At 35.8% G+C, this 17,936-nt stretch overlaps 1 long non-coding RNA gene across 1 annotated transcript in view; it reads right to left on the bottom strand.

Moving 5' to 3' along the window:
- Positions 1–3,537: 3,537 nt before the first annotated feature.
- The window catches only part of LOC122239587, a 48,997-nt gene continuing 34,598 nt past the window's right edge, over positions 3,538–17,936 (bottom strand). The window contains exon 3 of the long non-coding RNA XR_006218802.1: positions 3,538–3,959. This is a non-coding gene — a long non-coding RNA (uncharacterized LOC122239587). The remainder of the gene's footprint in view (positions 3,960–17,936) is intronic.

Below are 17,936 nucleotides of genomic sequence, written 5' to 3'. Positions count from 1 at the left end.
TCACTCATGAAAGCCTTCTTTGAGCTCACCTCAAAGAGCCTTTGTACTCTCTTTGAGCACACCTTTCCTTTGGCCGAGGCCTATGTATACCATGTTATTATTGTCCTTTTAGATTAATAGCAGTTTTGTCCTTTTCTTCCCTCACTGTTAGCACCCAATACAGTAATAATAAAATTCTTGTGCATTTCCAACATTTTTCCTACCAACTGCTATTAGGCTATTTAAGGCCTATATTTCATTCAATAGATCACATACAACAGTATTAGTATAACAGAACTAGCAAATACATTAATCAACTAATGAAAATAAAACCTTACCACTCATATTCTCCATCTCTGATCCACAAGGTAATTTTTGAGAATAATATGCTGATGATAGATACCTGGAAATATGGATTTATTTTTCTTTTTAAAAAAAAGTTTAAATGTTTATTCATTTTTTGAGAGAGAGACAGAGCGCGAGCAGGGGAGGGGTAGAGAGAAAGGGAGACACAGAATCTGAAGCAGGCTTGAGGCTCTGAGCTGTCAGCACAGAGCCCAACGCAGGGCTCGAACCCACAGAGCTATGAAATCATGACCTGAGCTGAAGTTGAATGCCTACCTGACTAAGCCACCCAGGCGCCCCTTGAACAGTTTTTCAAAGCATCTTTGTTTTGAAATTTGGTTCAGATAATCTAAATAATCTCTTATTCTACACAAGACAATGTGTTCATCACTGAGCTCTCAATTCTTTAGATTAAAACTTTAGTAACCAGATCATGTTTTGTTAAACATGAAAAGTACCCAAACACTTTCACTGGAAGAAACTAAACCAATTCTAGTTGTCAGGGAGAAGTGAATACACAATGATATCAGATATATCAAATATCAGTGTTGCAACTACCAGAGGGCCAGTTTCCCTGAGCTGGTCTATGAATCACACTCACCAGAATCTCCAGAGAATTTGTTAAGAGGCAGATACCTGGGCCCCACACCAGACCTACTAAATTCAAAGCTGTGCTGGGGCTTCAGTTGTCAGATTTAACAAACAAAAATACAAATACAAAAATATACATAAAGCATGCATCAGTAGGGACCCAGAAGTCTATAGTTTAATAAGCACTCCAGATATACCTTAAGCACACCTAAGCTTGCAAACCACTGGCCCAGGCAATGTGGATTAGAAATAACAATGAAATATTACTACATACCCTCCAGAATGGCTAAAATCAAAAAAGACTCATAGCACTAAATGTTTCTTGAGGATGTAGAGGAACCGGAATCTTCATATGCTGGTTGTGATAGTATAAAATGGTACAAGCTCTTTGTAAAAAGGTCAGACAGTTTCTCATTAAACTAAATATATTCCTACTTAATAATTTAGCAATTCCACTCCTAAGTATTCACTCAATAGAAATGAAAACATTATGTTTACACAAAGACTTAGGAATGTTTACAGCAACTTTATACATAATAGCCCAAAACTGAAAATAGTCAATAGTAGAATGGACCAACAAACTGTCACATATTTATTCAATGGCAATATGACTTGGCAATAAAAGTGAATGATGTATCGATATACACACTAATAGGGATGAATCTCAAAAACATGCTAAGAGAAAGAAACTTTATACAATAGTGATACTGTAAGATTTCATTTATTTGAAGTTCTAGAACAAGGAGACCTGTTATATGGTGGAAATAAATTTGAAAGGTGGTTTCTTCTGATGGAGAAGAGGTAAGGGTTAACTAGAAAGGGGTACAAGATAACTTTCTGGAGTGATGGTAATGTTCTGTGTCTTGCTAAGCATTCGAGTTAAAATGATGTACACAGTTGTCAAAATTACCTGAATAGCACACCTAAGAATTGTACATTTCATTCTTTGTAAACATTACCTCGAAAGAAAAACTGTAAACCAATATTCAATTCTAGTTCATGAGATATATGCTGAAGTATTTAAAGAGAAGTATGCTGATGTCTGCATCTTACTTTGAAATGCATCAAAAAAATTTTTAATGAATAGAAGGTGGGTACACACACACACACACACACACACACACACACACTATAAAACAAACATTGTAAAATGTTAATGGTAGGGCCTAGATGATGGAAATATGAGTGTTTACTATAAAATCCTTTGACCTTCTGTTTGAAATTTTTCAAATTAACTACTGGAGAAAAAAATCACTGACCCAGAGGAACCACAGTTTTCTGACTGAGGATACCAATTTTAAAGAGGCTTCTACTTCCATCTTTAGGCACCTCTTCCTTCAGCACCTGGGAAGCACAGACTCACCCTCCTGGAAGAACCTGTCCTTCTTGTCACAGTCCTTCCTTCACTCCCTTCTAAACACTCACTTTGATTCTTTTTTTTCCTTATAAACTCGAATTTTCTGCACTTGCTTTTGTTTTCTGCTGAGGAACTCTTTTTTTTTTTTAACTTGTCTAAGTCATGACACAGAGAGTTGTTCTTCAAACACTTGAACCTTCACCTTTAGCATGGTGACCAACTTGCGCTTAACACACATGAATGGTGCTTGCTTCAAGAGAGAGAGCAAATAGCTCACAGTGTAGCTTTTGGCTCCCATGGCTCTTAGCTCTGGGTTCTCAAGTAGCATCAGAGTCTTGGAGGTAGCTCCATCGCTCTCTCAGATAATCACTCAAGGAATAGCTTCAGTGAATAATCCTTTGTACTGGCCACACTCTGATGAACACAGAAGATGAGAGTTTGCTTTTCAAGTTATATTTGTAATTTGTCTTACCTGGTTTCTCTCTTTCAGATCAGGCCTAATTAGCTCACAATGGCCAGCAAAGTACTGGCAATTATTAGTCTGCTACCTGCTCACTCTGTAGTAGCCACACTATGGTGATTCATTAAGCAAAGAGGGTTCCTGAATTCAAATGCTTTCTTCCTGAATCAAGACCCAGCTAGGTCTTGTTTATTTCAGGTTCTGATCAATCATTGTGGGCTAAAAGATCATTTTAGTGTGTGGGAGCCAGAAAATTATAACTGTATAACAAGAACTGCTGAAGGTCAAGCTAATGCTTTTATATCTTTGGAGGATGCGTTCCTGGTTTAAGAGAGATTTGAAGAGAGAAGAGTAGTATTATTTGAAAGCTTTCTCATTTTTTAATTGCATTTGCAACATCTATACTTTAGCTTTCTACTTAATTACAAATTTATTATATTCTCAACACAGAATATTTGGAAAACACAGAAAAGAATAAAGCAAAAATAACAAAATTTATCTATCATTTCACCACTTAAGATTAGTACTATTGTCCTTTTGATATATATCATGTTTTGTTTGTTTTGTGTCAATTGTTGTCCTCCAGTAATTACTGACTTCTACACATAAGAATTATTAACTATTTGTTTTTATTGTTTCCTATTCCAGGAAGTACTCAAGACAATCAAAGTCACCAAACTATGTGCATGATTTTTAAATTGAGTATTATTTTTTATTTATTATAAAAATAAGAAATTCTGAAAAAAATTGAAATTATTGAAAAATATACTTAGCAGAAGAGTATATCTCCCACTGCCCCATACTCTATAGCGATATCATTAGCAGATTGACAAATCTTTTCAACTATCTCTGCTGGTGAAACTATACATGTATAATTTTTATAAAAAAAGAGATTATGCTCTATATATCATTCTATAACTTATTAGTGGATATTTAGATTATTTTCAATTCCTGGCTATTACATATAATGCTGCGATGGTGATCTTTCAACAGAATTAAATTGCACGTATCAGTCTGAGTAGGGTTTTATGCTGTAATAATCAACTCAACATCTCAGCTTCTTAAGACAAAATAACTTATTGTTTGTGTAAATCACAGCCTAATATGGATTGATAAGCAATAGTGGTGATGGGCTCTGCTCCACACGGTCATTCAGGAACTCAGGCTCCTTCATCTCACAACTCCACTCTTCTTTTGGTCCTTCCCTCCTCTGCATTCTGCCCATGGCTGAGGAAATCAAGCAAGAATAGAGAATGTGCTCCACTCACAATCACCTCAGCCTAAAGGTGACCTACATCAGTTCCATTCATATTCCATTGGAATAGGTAGCCACATGTCTCTATCTTTATGGAAATTCAGACTCATGCTAGAAAGAAAAGAGCTCAGATACTGAACAACACTAACAGTTCTTATGATAGTTTACTAAACTTTCCCCACAGGACACATTCATAAACATGGGATTGCTGAATCAATTATGAATACTTTAGTTTTGATAATGTCAAACTATGCTCCATGAAAACTGAACCGATTTATATTCTGCCAATAATGTGTTGAGTGTCTCTTACCCCGTATTTTGTCAACACATTTTTCATTATTTTAAGTATTTCTCAATTTGAAAGGTAAAAAGTACTATCTTGAGAGTTTCATTTTGCACTTATTTATGTATAAGTGACGGTGCATATCTTTTCATACATTTTAGTCATTTATGTGAGCCTGTTCCTGTCCTTTTGGGGTTGTTCATCTTGTTGATTTATAGTAGATATCCATGAATTGCATTAACTTCTGTCATATATTTTGCAAATATTTCCACAGCGGTTATTATTTTATGTTAACTTTGTAAGATCATTTATCATACTGAATTTTAATAGTGTAGATATTTCTAATATGTTTTTCCATTTATGGTTTCCAACTTTAGCATTATACTTAGAAAGATCCTCCCAGAGGCACCTGGGTGGCTCAGTCAGTTGAGTGTCAGACTTCAACTCAGGTCATGATCTCACAGTTCATGAGTTCAAGCCCCACATCGGCTCGCTGCTGTCAGCCTGTCAGCGCAGAGGCCACTTTGGGTCCTCTGCCTCTCCCCTTACCCGCCCCCACTTGCACTCTCCCAAAAACAAATATTAAAAAAAAGACTTTACCGAACAACAAATTATAAAAATTCTCACTACTGTTTTCTTATAGTGCCTTTATGGCTTTATTTTCCATACTTGAACCAATGTAATAAACTTGGAAAACAAGTTAAGGACAATAGAAAAACGAAAAATCACTACCAATCCACCACCTAAAGATTACCACTATAAACGTTTGGGGTATTTCTCTTTGCCTGGTTTTACATTGATGTAAGACCACCTAGCTGAAAAGGCAATATCTATATACCATTTTACATTGTGATATATGTTCCAGAAAAGTATTAAGGCAACTAGCTACGTGTATGCTATAAATGGACCTTTAAAATATTTTAAGAGTTTTGATTGGCTTTTATAAAACCTAAAAAAATGTTTATTACATTGAAGAAATATACAGAAAAATAATTCAGCTGACAATGTGTATGAAAGTGAAGTGATAAAAAGAAAGGTTTGTTGTCAGTGATGTCAAAAGTGAGAGAAAGTAAATTCAAAACAAGAACCATGCATCTGACTTTACTGTTTTTGAGTAGCTATCCTCACTAGGGAAAAAAATCTTCCTATTCTGATTCCAAAACTCTTTACAAACCTTTTGTTAGGTACCCTTTCATAACTATTTTTAAACGAGGCAATCAATGCAAAATACATAGTTACTAAGACAACGTTGGAACGTGTGGGGAGATTACACCTAAAAGTAGTTATATATTTTTTTTTTCATTGAAGTATAATTAACATACGACATTATGGTCATACATTCTTTATATATTTGCCTTGTGTAAGCATCCTTGCAAATTTTTATAAATTTCTCAGGCAATTTATTTAATGGAATATTGCCATAGGATAAATTTCCCTTTCCCAATATTCCAAGAAATCCCTTGACAAAGTTATTTTAACTGAAGTAATAAATTTTAGCATCTAATACAATAACAATGAGGATGTAGACAGTATGCAGGCAAATCTCAGTCCACAAAACCCCTCCCCTGTACCTCTAAAACCATCATTGTTCTGAGTGGAGTCCTAAGGTGACACAGGGAGTGAGACCACCTCTGAGAGCAGCCTTTCAGCTCCCTAGGCCTCAACTGCTTTCATGGAATATGAGAAATCACCAGGAATTCTTTCTTACACTCCCTAGCCTCAACTGAACTTTCATCTCTTTGTGGACACTGGTTCCACAGTGACTTAACTTTAGATTGCTTTGTTTTTCAGGCTGTGAGAACCCTCACACAGTTTAGATACCTGTCGCTGCCTAACCTATCCTCTTTCACACATGGCTGAGGTCACTGGGAGGCAGACAGAATAATCACAACCCCTTCCCTTCTTCTACATATGACTTTTCCTGCTGCAGCCAGAACCACCTTTCTTGACAACTGGGCCCCCTATCTTTATTTATCACTTTATTAATTCTTCTGTCAAATGACTCTATTGAAAATATTATATAAACTTATTTTTAGAGAAATGATGGCTATAACTAAAAAAAAAAAAGGTTGTTTTTGTTTTGTTTTTTAAGCTGACAGCCATTTTTGTTGGTTGCTCTGGCAGAACAGTAGAATTCTTCCTGAAGAGAAAACTTCTATTTTGTTTGGGAGGCATCCAATGGGCTTTTTGAACTGAATGAGGCTAGACCCCAGGAGAGTCTGGACAGGAGAGGGTGAGCCTAAGGGAGAGCCAAATTTCTTTGCATCATAAAGTTACAGGAATTTTGGAGTGGGTTCCTCCCACCATTGCAGGGCTGAGGAGGATCAGACCATGAAAGAGGGATTGAAAACAAAAAGCTTTCTTAGAGTCTAGAGAGCAGAGAGCATGCCCCAGAAATGCATAATGAAAGGGCTGCCAAGAAGGAGCCCTTGAGGTAGAGATGTTAGATAACTTTAGCCTTAGTGCTGCTCCATACTCAGTTTTAAGTCATTCCCTGCTATATTACATACACAGAGGAATATGCTACAATTCCTCTGTGTTATGCATATAAAATAAAAATGTAATAAAACACTGCAACTCACCACAGCATTGTCATGAAGGTGAGAGTGAGTCTGTATTTTGAAGCAAAGCAGACTTGAACCGCCTGGAGCAGCCTGTAGGAGCCATGGACAGATGAAGAGAAGAAATCAAGAATAGTCAGAAGCAAGAGTTGGAACAAGAAAAATTGGGAGGACTAAGTCTCAACCGCAGAATCAGCAGAGAACTTGGAGAATACATTGGACTTCCAACAATTTATCGTATGGTTATTAAACAAAAGATGACCTTGGAAGGATAGAGTTGAGGACTTTGGATTATATGAATAACCTTTATATGGAATATTACATTTTCTCACTGCTTAAAAAACAATAGGCTTGCACATTTACTGGCAGTGACCTACACCAGAGAAATGGGCACAGAAAATGAGGAAAGGCTGTGTCCTTGCAGTTTGTCCCATTAAACTAAAACAGTGAAGCAGGAAGCCTCACATGTAATAATGATGAAAAAAAGCTCAACAGAAAGTAATTATACTTTCAGAACTTATATAATATCCAAAGACTTTACTGAATTGGTTCATGGTTCACTTTAATGCTGTCATTTGTTCCTTCATTTCTTTGCAGGGTATCTGTAGGCATAGCTACCCTACACTCTATTGCTGCATCAATCTAGAACCACCTTGCAAGTACTACTAGGCTCAGTTCCAGAAATTCCTCTGAAAAATCTATAAAGTACATTTACCTTGAAACATGAAGAAATGTTTTTTCCAGCAGAAATATCAGAGGCCAGGGAGCTAATACAAACTCTCTCTTCAAGCAGCTCAGTATCTAAGACATCTTAAATTTTTGAGGAGTGACGTATAAAATACTGGGAGGGGGGCAGGGTGAATTAGTAATGGCCCAGGAAAAAAACACAAGGACTGAATTTTTTTTTCCTCTAGAGATAAACAGGATTCATAAATGAAAGAGGCATGAAGAGGAAAAAAGTGATCTGAGACTAATGCATTTCTTTTTATCCTACTTCTACCTCGTGTGTGAGAGAAGATTGTTCTGGAAAAGTCAACTCAGAGGCACCAGGTCAAAGGCTGAATGGAATAAGTGTCAAACCCAAGATTTTGCACTGAGAAGGAATACTCAATCATGTGGATAAACACTATTTTTGTAATATGCTAGTTTTTCTTTAGATAATGACATTTCAGCTTGTGTTGTAGCTTCCTGGTCATTAGCTCATGGTTATTGCATCTTTGATGTATCACTCAAAGGTATAATTATATTGCATCAGTATACCATTTTGGTCCACTAAGACCTTAAAACTGTACTCTAGAAAAACAACAATCTAATCACTCATGACATTATGTATATGTACATATATATATATAAATACATATATATGTATTTATATCATTTTCTTAATTGAAAAGACTCCTTCTACTTCTTTGATACTACCAAACTGCTATTTGCTGCCCAGATTTTCCTCATGTCATTGGTTTTTTCCTTTCTGGATGAATTCAATATAATTATGGGAGTAAAGCTCTTTTGGAAATTAGGAAAGCCCTCCAAAGTTATCGTCCCAGTTGCCAAACTGGAAACCTGTTTAATTTTGTAACAAAACTACAACAATGATGCTTAATCGCAGGAAGTATCTTTCAGAACATACAGTCAAAGCAAGTTACAAATATAAATTTAGAACTAGATTTCCTTAGTTTTCAATGAGGTTTCTCCAGTGATTCGAAACAAAGACATGTTAAATATAGTTGTAAGCCAAAGATTGTAGAGTAAGTTGGCAGATAAGTCATAATGCTAAGGAGTGGGTTCTTCTTTCCACTTTCTTTCTAATCTATCTAGCAAACAATTTAATAATTCATAAAAACATGTTTGTGCCAGGCACTCTGCCAGATGTGGCCTATATGATTCTGAGTTTGAAATAATTTAACAGGAACTTTTACCTAAGTTTTTACAACTGGGGTGGGGATTATGTAATGACAATGCATAGAAAATGCCATGGTGCCTATGTTTCTGCCCAATGCAGAATGTGATTTCAGGTAGGACTGAAATCAAGAAATCACTCTTGAACTTCTACTGCCAACCATGATGGGGTGATTGATACTGGATGAAGCCAAAACAATTCCAAAACTGGACAAAATATGTGAGTCAGCTGATTTCGGGCATTGTCTAACAAGCAATGTAAAACTGTGATTCTTGAGAGAGGGGAAATGCATGAGGTGAGCTGCACAATTGGCTCAGCTCTTTGCCTGGAGACAACTTCCTGCCCACGGTACAGATTATCTGGAGTCTAAGCAGAGCAAGCAGGTCCTGTTGAGCTGAGGAGGAAGATATCAGAGTTCACAGTGGCTGAAATAGTTAGAACCTGTGGAAGAGGGAGCAATGCAGAGAGGGGATCCCAGAAGTCTATTAGGGTTCTCCTGAAATCCATGGCTGAGAGCTGGACTGCACATGTGCAGAGTAAGGCAATCTGGGCCTTTAGTATCAGCTGCTATGGAGTCAAAAGTAGAACCAAGATACTAGAAGTTGAGCAATGCTTGGGGAAGAGCAGTGGCAGGGGATGACAGAGTCCTGGCCCTGCCAGAGTAAAAAGGTTATTGAAAACTGCCGACATTCAGTTAATATACCACAGAGTCCACATTTAGGAATGAGACATACCTCAGAGAGAGACCTACTCTAGACCTACCCTAATAAAGTCTAAAACCAAACTTCAAAAAGACTTGTGGGGAAGACTCTGTTTGAAGAGTGAGTACTACCAAGTTAGAGAAGTTTGGGAAGTGCCTGAGGCTTTCCACAGATATACACTAACAATACAAAACACCAAGATCACACAAGTTAAAGTGATCAGCCAGTAAATGTACTGCCTTCTTAAACAAGAATCAACTTTCTTCAGAGGAAGATTACAGACTCTAGAATTTGTAGAATCGGTTATCCACAAAGTTTAATATTTAATAAAAATTCACTAGGCATACAAATAATTAAAGGAAATTATGTTAAAAGGATTCAAAGAAAAATTCTATCTTAATTGAGAGCTCAAACAGGAAATCTCAGCAGGAAATGAAGACTATAAATACAGTCAATCAAACAAAAATTCCAGACCTAAAAAGTACAATAACTGAAATAAAAACTGATGGGCTTAACAGCAGGTCAGAGTTAGCAGAGTGAAGAGTGAACTGACACAAGCCAATAGAAATTAACCCAAAGAATAGAAAGAAAAAAGATTGAAGAAAAACAAACATTAGACAATAATGAGGTATCACTATGCACCTATTATTGGAATAGCCAAAATCCAGAACATTGACAACACCAAATGCTGACAAAGATGTGGAGTAATAGGAACTTTTATTCACTGATGGTAGGAATGCAAAATGGTACAGTAACTTTGGAAGGCAGTTTGGCAGTTTCTAACAAAATGAAACATATTCTTAACCACATGATCCAGAAACTGTGCTTCTTGGTATTTATCCAAAGGAGTTGAAAACTTACATACACACAAATAGCTGTTTATATGAGTTTTTATATGAGTTTTATTCACAATTGCCAAAACTTGGAAGGAACCAAGATGTCCTTCAGTAGGTGAATGAATAGACTGTGATGCATCCAGACAATGAAATATCATCCAGCGCTAAAAAGAAATGAGCTATCAGGCCTTGAAAAGACACAGAGGTAAGAAACATAAATGCATATTACTAAGTGAAAAAAGCTAATCTGAAAAGCTTACATACACTGTATGATTCCAACTATATGACATTCTGGATAAAGCAGAACAAAAAGACAGTAAAAAGATCAGTGGCTACCAGGGATTAGGATGGAATGAGGGATGAATAAACAGAGCACAGAGGATTTGGAAGGCAGTGAAACAACTCCGTATGATACTATAAGCATGGATATGTGTTATTATAAATTTGTCCAAACCCACAGAAGGAATAACACAAGAGTGAATCATAATGTAAACTTTGGACTTTGGGTGATAATGATGTATCAATATAGGTTCATCAATTGTAACAAGTGTACCACTCTGAAGGGCAATGTTGACAATGTGAGAGTAGAGAGTATATGGGAAGTCTCTTTACCTTCTGGTTTTTGCTATGAACCTAAAACTGCTCTAAAAAAATAAAGTCTATTAAAAAAATGAAGATTAAAAAATAAATCTAAAAAACCTCAGAGACCTGTGAGAGGATCAGTCAGCCTAGCAAGAGAGTAATTGAGTGCCAGAAGAAGAGAGTAATATAGGGACAAAAATAATTTGAAGCAATAATGACTCCAAACTCCCAGGGGTCAGAAAAATACTGAATTATAGATACAAGAATTCAGTGAATCCACACAGGATATAAAGAAAACCAGACCAAGGCCCTTCATAGCCAAACATCTGATAACCAAAGATAAAGACAGAGTCTTGAAAGCAACCAGAGAGAAATAAAGGCACTTTCTCTATAGGAGAACAAGAATAAGAATTATCACTGACTTCTCATCACAGACAATGGAGGCCAGAGACAATGAAATGACTTCTTTAAAGTGCTGAAAGAAAAAAATCCCCATCAACCCAGAATTTTATATCCAACAAAAATAGCTTTTGCAAGCAAAAATTAAATAAAAACATTTGCTAGAGAATGGAAGCTGAGAGGATTTGTTTCCAGCCCAGCTGCACTCCCTGAAAGACAAACTTGGATCTACAAGAGAAAGAACAACAGAAATAGTAAATAAGATGGGGAGCTGAACTATGAAGAATTGGACAAATTTCCTCAAGACCATGGTAAAGATAGAGCTGATGATGCAACTGAAGTGCCTGCAGACTTTCAATTCCAAATTACCTCTACCTAAGAATTAACTGTCTTGGGGCACCTGGGTGGCTCATTCAGTTAAGTGTCTGACTTCAGCTCAGGTCATGATCTTGTAGTTGGTGAGTTTAAGCCCTGCCTCAGGCTGTCTGTTGTCAGCACAGAGTCTGCTTTGGATCTCTCTCCCTCTCTCTCTGCCCCTCCCCCTGCTCTCTCTCTCAAAAATAACCATTAAAAAAAACCACCTTAATATCTAGCCCTTATAATCAGAATGAGGCCAAAAGGTAGCCGGAAAGTTTTTAAAATTAAGGTATTGCTTTTCTAGTCTTGTCTGGGAAACTGCTACTTTATTTAATTTAACTTAACATTGAATATAAAAAGTTCAGACTCCAGTTTCACAGTACCCATCTACTTCCTTTGGCCAATAGAATAGAGCTATAAATCAGAGTTAAATTACTGATTGCTTCCATAAATACTTAGTAAAAGAGTGACTCATCTAATGTGTATAGAGTTTTATACTTTTATTCTCAGTACATTTTTGAAAATTCTTCTATAACCTTGAAATACTCAAGAATTATTTTAACTCACATAAAAAGAAACATAGGAACTAGCTAGTACAGAAACAGATATCCCGGTAATGTGTACTTACAGTTATATCTTTTATAAATACCTAATTTTGCTTTAAACAGAAAGCACACCATGTATCAGTCTATCTGTAGAATCTAATAAAAGGGCCTGCTATAAGAGTTTAATATTTTCATTTCATTTTTTAAAGCACCCACTATTTTTTTGTTTCCTTTATTCATCCTGGTAACTCCAGAATAATTTTTCTATTCTGGCAAAAAGATAGGTAGAATCCTAAGAACTACTTTATTAAGGATATAATCATACTCAAAGCAAATCTCAAGATTTTTTTATATTAATGAGAACCAATTATTTGATGATGAACATAGAAGTATTCTGCTACTAAGACAAAATGAGGAGGCTCTTTAGGATAGGAGAACATAAGAATTGTCTGGAATCCTAAGTTATTGGGTTAATGTGTTGGGGGTGGGGAGGAGACTGCATTAGACCAATCAGATACTGAGGTATAAAAAACCAAGCGCCAGAAATGAATGGAGTACAGATGTCATAAATAAAGAATACAGATGTCATAAATACATACTTTATGAGACATGATAAATGCAGTACTTAAAATGTAAGTGCTTAAAATGTAGTTGGAAGGCTATGGGGAGATCATTTGAAAACAAGGAACATTAAGCAAATGTTCGGAATGGCAGGGGGAGTGAAAAACCTCTTCAGATATTACCATAATTTTCTATAAATTTCTAGTGGCTCTGGTAGTTACAGAGTTATTTACATATTTTTATGCCTGGAAATTAAATGATACCATTTTTTATTTTCTTGTTAATTTAAGAAAAGAACTAATCAAAGATCATTAGAAATTTTTGAGCTAGACTCTAATACAAATTTTTTTAAATTCTAATTACTAAAGATCAAAATCAAAATCCTCTATATTTTTAGTTGTCAGAGTAGATGAGCACAATAAATAGCTTATACATTTTCATGGGTTAGTACATTAACTAAAAATACTAAAAAATATCTAACCATCTATAGTTTTAAATATATTTACATGTCCAATCCAACCCTGGAAACCCACTAAAACACAAATTCAGATTGCAATCCAGTTACAATGCAAGCCAGGCACAAAAGCCTTCTAATGATCTTTGATTAGTTCTTTATTAAATTCATCAAGGGAGCGAAGAAAATTTAATAATCTTCACCAGTTGTCATCTTTCTGATTAGAGTTTTGATTAGAACTTTCAGCTTTTATTTTTCTCCTTGCTAGCCTCTGCCAGAGCTTTGCTACTGCATCTAGTTGGAGAGGAAGAACAAGGCAGATGGAACATGTTAAATAACTCACATGTTAATATTCCCTAGGTATGCGTGTTGGGAGTTTACTGATGGAGAAAGTTCTCTTGTAGCATTCTCTGTGCATCCCCTCCCCACCACCTAGCCATCCTGATAGTGAACTTTTTGCTTTCACCAGCTCTTTGTCCAGGAATGCATTTTGCTTGCCTGATTTTTTCATATCGTTAAGTTTACAAATAAAAATCATACTGAGGTTTGGTTAGTCATATCATACACATTTCATGAGCGAAAGCAGTGGCATTATAGGAACTACCATCCATAGGTATTTGAGAAATGTCCATTAGATTGTTCATAATAAAGGACTCTGAAAGGTCACTCAGTCTGGCATAAAAGGAGTAAGATGAACAATAATGGTGTTTACATGTTTCTTCCTCATACAGCATATGGGAGAATAATGACATTCAGATTTCTATATAGCACATTTCTTCTTAGTATTCACAAATATCGCCTCAATTATTTTTCTATCATTGCTGAAAAGTAGGAAATGTGTAGCTATTATCATCTCTATTTCCTAGTATAGTCTATTTTAAAACTACTATTTTAGTACCTGTCACCTGAAAAGAAGGGCAGCTAGGTAGTGTGTTTATAATCACACTCTATCACCATTAGACCTCAGCACTGGAGAGAGATAAGAGGAAAGAAAGTAAAAAGAAATAATGAAAATGCAAACACAGGAAATCCTTAACCTATGAAAAGGTTGTATTCCCAAAGTTCATTTATTAAGCTATTGTGTGGAACTCAAAAATCTGTATTTCCATAGAAACAATACTATAACCAGTGGTTAGGTTCCTAGGCTAGCCTGTCGCAGCCTATTTACTTATGTAGTTGAAAATACAATTATTACAAAGATTATAGTACCAGAAAACTATTTGGTTGGAAATATGTGGTATTTTAACTACACAGAAGGTTAAATAAACTTTTAGAGAATAACATATTAGCCAAATGTCTCTTCATAGCCCCAACTCAGTGCTTTGGACACTGGCAACAGTCAATGATGCTGTGACAACCACTCAAGATCTAGGAAAATCACAACCACAAACACAAACTCACAACCACAGGACCCTCAGAAAGAACTGCCCGACAACCTATCAAATAGGCCATCTTCCCCTTTCTAATTCCCAAAGCCACAACACAGTGGACAACCTGGGAAAAGACAGCTGGTATCAAAATTTCAATCCAGGATCCCAAGGGAATCTCCTTCCTCTCACTTCAAATATGGTAAAGGTTTCTGATTCCAAAGGGTTTCTTTCCAGTTTATTAAACTTGGTGTTATTATCAAAATATACTAGTTACATATAATATGCCAGGCACCACATTGTGAACAGAATACTAAAAATATTAATTTTGAGACCTAACAATTTATAATTTAAAGCAAAAAAATGTTTAAAAATATAGTACATAATATTTTAGAATCAGGGTGTATTTAAAGGGTGTCAAAATTAATGTCTAGCTTCATCAACTCCAATGAGCAAATGAAAATCTAAAAGGAATTGGCTGAACCAATTGTTAGACTAATTGGTGTCTGTTCAGAATATTGAACTGAGGCTATTCTTTCCCTGTTCCCTGCTACTGAGAAATGCATTTGAATTTAAACTATTAGTCATTTAATATGTATTACACACCTTCTATTTGCAAACAACAACAAAAAGATTCACACTTATAAAATGAAATAAGCATAAATAATACCCTCCCAGCATCAGAAAATCTCTAGCATTTTCAAAACATAAACATAAACCTGAGCATCTCAAAATACATGTCCTATTGCCCAGCATACACAGTATCATTTCCAGGCATAGTTCAACATTCTAGACTTTATGGTCCTAGATTTCTAGCATACTTCTATGACAGCAGTTAATATATTATACCATAAATCTTTGTTATAAATCCAATTCATCCACTAGTCTAGGGGCTCACAAAGGGCAAGGACTGTGTTTTACTTAGTGTTGTATTTTCAGTCCTTGCATAATGCCTGGACCATGGTAGGAGGTCAATAAGTGGAGAAGTGGGGATGCTTTTCCAAGAGCTTTATGTTTCCTTCCATGGGCATAGAGCTCTGCCAACTGTAATGCTCCTGGCCACTTTTTCTCTCCCATCTGGTTCTTCTATTTTATTTATTTTGTACAGAACCTGGGAGGGCAAAGGGTGCAATTTATTGCTCTTTCAAACCCAACCAGATCTATAGGAGGAAAGATGATAGGACAAATAAATTAACCTGTTCCACATTCCTACTTCACTTTAAATTGTCATTGAATATATAATAACCAACTAGAAAAAGAGAGCAAACACTTCTAAACTTCAAAAAGCTATTCTGGTCAAAGCAGATGCCAGAAATAGACAAAAGAGTTTGTGAGATTCTGATTGTACCTGAATCCATTTGCACCTCTTTCACACAAAGGAATTTGTGTACTTACACACACACACGCACACACACAATACTCATTAGAGATCTAAGACACCATTAATAATGGTAATACATATTCATAAATGTTTTTAAACTGTATCATTTATGCAATCGACATAAATAGATCTTTGAGTACTATTTTAATCTTATACTACAATTATATATTTAGGACACATTACCCATAGATTTAAAAATTCAAAAAATATTTAAAATGTACTATGTTTGCCTCACAGCTGAGTTTTGAAATGGTGCATTCCAGATTTCGTATGTAAAATTAAAAGCTCTCTGACTGAATCAAATGACAGGTTCAGTCCCCTCTCCTACTGATCCAGTTATGTGATTTGGGACAGATTTCTTACCTCTCTGTGCCTCATGTTTCTTCATGTGTAAAATTAGGAGTCAACTAGACAGTCTCATAGGTCCCTGTTTTAGCACCGAAGTTTCATCATTCTAATACAATTATGGTACTTGTATTTTTTTCTACTATAGTCCTAAGCTGTTCGTAAAATCTTCTGTCTTTATTTTTTTTTAATCTTTGAGTTTCTGGTAATATTATTGCACCCCAGTGGACAGGGCTCTATGTATACCTGTTATGTTATGCTATCTATACCTGTTTTGGGAAACACTCTACTTCTAACATATTATTAGGGTAATAACAAAGAATTTCTGCAGCCATGTAAAACGTAGAAATTAATTAATTATCAGATCAATAGCTTAATTAAGCCAATAATAGGTTATAATGGAAGGAATGTAAGAACATGATGGTTTATTAAAGCAGGGACATCCTTTTGTAAGGGTAAGAATAACAGAAACGGAAGCAACAGGTGGTTAATTCCACTTTCCAGAATATAGACAATGTACATGAAACTGGCCTGACAAAAAAGTGGTCTAATCAACCTAAGTCATACAGAGAAAATATCATGATAGAAAATAAACCATTCAGCAGTAACAGTTCTGAGCATCGTGTAAAACAATATTATTGGCAGGAGCTTTACCTTCAAGCTACCAGCCTCACTGGAACTTCAAAATTATACAATACATTGCCTGGGAACATGCCAGCCATCAGCAGGGGAGGGAGGCGGTATCTTTTTTTGTGAGAAAGCTTGAAATTTTTTAAAGGTACATTATGAAATGGCTTGGCAGAAGCTTGGCATGTAAATACTAAGGTTAGCATATTCTTTGTTGTAGCTCTACAGAATGTTAAGCACTGTATTTTAAAAATCTTAACATTTTAGAGTGCTTAAAATGAGTACTCTTCCCATTTAATGGGAGCCTTTTTTCCCCTCTGATGGGCAGACTATGAGGTTTTATAAGTGCTTTCCCTAAGTCTTAGAATCAAAGAGGTTTGATTGGTTCTTTCTTTCACAAGCTTATTTTATTGTGTTGGATGATGACTTGGCTTTTCATGTAACCCTGGCAGAAAGGGATTTGTTTACACTCCCCTAGGTTCTGGGAGGAGATTTAGGCCCCTGAGGAAGAAGGCAGTTCTGGCTAACATTGAGAAGCTAGGATTTGGTAGTACAGTTGCATAATGAGACCACATTCTACCCAGGACTGAACACAACTGGCAGAGTTAACAAACTCCAAGCATTTGATGCAGAAGTTAAAGTTTCTTTAGTCTTCTTTGTGAATGAAATTGTATACTTTAACCTGTGGTTCTGGAGGCCAGTTAGAATAAACCATTTATAATGACACAATTAATCATGGCATCTAGAAGTTATGTATCGACATCTTTTCACCAGAGTACAAAGAAGCCAAGAGAGCTAACACAACAGAAAGAAATAGACCAGCTAGCTTCTTCCATTCTTTGTAATGTATTAGAAAATGATGAAGATTTCAATATAAAATATATTGGTGAAATCATAATAGGATTAATCATCCTGCAAAAAGGAGAAAACTATTAAAATACCTTTGCATTCAGCATTGTTGGATTTCAAATGGTCTTGGTTACTGAAGCACTTGTTCTAACATGTAAGAGTTTAACCTCTCAGCCACAAAGCTAATCAACCATGAAACTC

Source organism: Panthera tigris, chromosome B3, assembly GCF_018350195.1.
Source record: "Panthera tigris isolate Pti1 chromosome B3, P.tigris_Pti1_mat1.1, whole genome shotgun sequence".
Classification (NCBI taxonomy): Eukaryota; Metazoa; Chordata; class Mammalia; order Carnivora; family Felidae; genus Panthera; species Panthera tigris.
Note: the sequence above shows the minus strand (reverse complement) of the source record. Positions and strands in the feature narration are given on the sequence as shown.